Raw genomic sequence first — 2,497 nt, forward strand, 5'->3', positions numbered from 1 at the left:
TAATGCTGGCTTCTTTACTATTTGTTTAATGGGAACATCTTCAGATGCGCATTGCCAGCGCAAGCGGCCCTCGCACGATAGTGATGAGGATAAGGATGCGGAGCATAAGGCGCAGCTGGTACTTCCTAATAACGCGGGATGCGAAGCAGGGAGTATGGCAGCATAAGCTGGCTGCATAGCAGGCTTACCCCGAAGATACCGAAGAGTATGGCTTACTACTAGTAGTTGTTGCACGCCAACAGCTTTACACTTTGCAATAACAGGTGGAGCCAACGACCCAACAGCTATTGAATCGAGAAGAGCCTAAAGTAAGTAAAGCGGTAAAGCGTGACCGTTCGGAAACCTCTAAGTGAGCCTTCCTACTTTACATCAGTAAATGTAAAGGCAAGGTAGAGTCCAATTTGCTTCAATCCTTACCACTATGTTCGTTTGAGGAATGGGCCAGACAGCTTCCCAAAGAAACCGACCAACCACCAAGCGATGAAGAAGAGGAGCAATCCCTCGGAGAGGATGCGCACCCGCAAGAGTTCTTTCCTTACCACATAGAAAAAGTAATTGGCTTGATAGAAATAATGCCTAGTGGCATGATCAAATTCACATTGGGAACCAAAGCAAAGAGGAAAGGTTTACTTGCTTACGGGACAAATAAAAGAGACAAGTTAATGTGGAATTTCAGTGAAACTCACTCTACTGACAAGTTACGGGATACGAGCCTCATCCCCACCCATTGTCTCTGGTTTTTATCATCTCAGTGAGCCTTCCCCTTATACATGAGAGAGGTCGTGATACGAGTTTCCGAGTGAGGCGAGGGGCTCCTCTCAATCGACGATTGAGTCCTCTACGGCCAGTACAATGCGCTAGTTGCATCTTCTATAAGGCTGGCATCTAATATAAAGAAAGTTATCCTTGTGGACTCTGTCTCATCTTTTTTTATTAACTATATATATATTCATTCATGAAAAAAAATGAAGCAATCCGCTTCGCACCATTATCCCTTCATTTTTTGGGGCAAAATGCATTCTCACAACTTCCTATTGAATAAAAAAAATGCCTAACCCATCCTCTCTGGAAAAGTCTTCTCCAGAAGTTTTATACTAAGCCCACTTATTCTTATCCCTCTGTGGCTGCCTTTGCTTTTCCCACAATCACAAGCCCATTGGGCATAAAGAAAACAGAGGATCCCCGTGCCAAAGCAGGCATCTTTCTTGGCTATCCTTTTTGCCAAATCTTTTTTTTTCTCTCTCATATATGATTCTTCTTTAAAAACCATTTACAATTTACACTAGAGGGAGTATCAGCGCAGCTTCGATAGGACAAGGTTTGAAAAGCTCTTACGCGGAAAGTCTTTCTCTCTCTCTTATTCAGTTCGAATCCTCAGTTATTTGATAAAGCTAAATTCTAGAATAGAATAAAGAATCTAATCATAGAGTTCAGATCTCGCATATAAGTAACAAGACAAGAAGGGAGAGGAGAACAAATCAAGATTGACTTACTTTTAAGAAGCATGGGAAAGAAGCGAAACTCGACTGCTTGGACAGAGTGGATAGAGCTATTGCTAGAGATGGAGACGGATAGGCAGCTAGACTTCCAAGTTGCGGCACGAAGTAGCGAAGACTGGTCAGTTAGATTTTTCAGATGCTGGAGTGAGTTCTTGAGAAAGAACAGAACTAGACTTCAAAGGAAAAGTCGGAAGAAGATCAACCGGGAGTCCCCGGCTTTCATATGCTCTTTAAAAAAAAGGAGTTTGAGGGCCTTAAGAAAGGTAGACCGTCGGGGTAAGGAAAGGGTCGATGTAAATTGATTTTCATATATAGAGAGATTCCCCTGTATAGCTAGCCTTCTTCTTCATCTTCATATGAAGACTTCTATTGAGAGTGAATGAGATAGTTCGTATGAGGTCTTACGCGGATACTCTTTATATAGGGAGACTTTCTTCATTATGCTCGAGCATAAGATAAGGGAGAGGATGGACTGGTTCGTCAGAATAATATAGCTGAGTACATACTTTGACTCAGGACCAGGAAAGGATAGGAAACCTCGAGCAACGGGAGCTCGTTCACTCGTTCTTCGGTACGTAGCTTCAGCTCACTCGTGAAAAGAATCCGTTGCAACAAGTATGAATGTATGTTGCTTGCTTGATGGTGGCTTACCAATCAGATCCACTGCCCATCCAGGAAATGGCCGGCCTTTGGTCATGTGTTACGAGGGGTTTAAAGGGGGTTTGACCGGGAACTACTAACTTGGCTTGGTCAATCTATCCACTTTGGCTGGGCTTGTCTGTCTCTCTTTCGTAATTAGGTTGTTCCCTGATTATCCGCCTATCCTATCGCCTTGATCTGGAAAAGAGGCGAGTTCTTTGGACTTGTTATCTAATTCGTTCTTCTTTCCAATCTTTATTTTACTCAAAAACAAGCCTAAAACACGGGGTTTGAGTCTTTTTTTCAAATTAAAATTTGAATTTAGAAGGGAAATTGGATCACAAAAAAAATCCCGGGAA

Source organism: Silene latifolia, chromosome Y (assembly GCF_048544455.1).
Source record: "Silene latifolia isolate original U9 population chromosome Y, ASM4854445v1, whole genome shotgun sequence".
Taxonomy (NCBI): Eukaryota; Viridiplantae; Streptophyta; class Magnoliopsida; order Caryophyllales; family Caryophyllaceae; genus Silene; species Silene latifolia.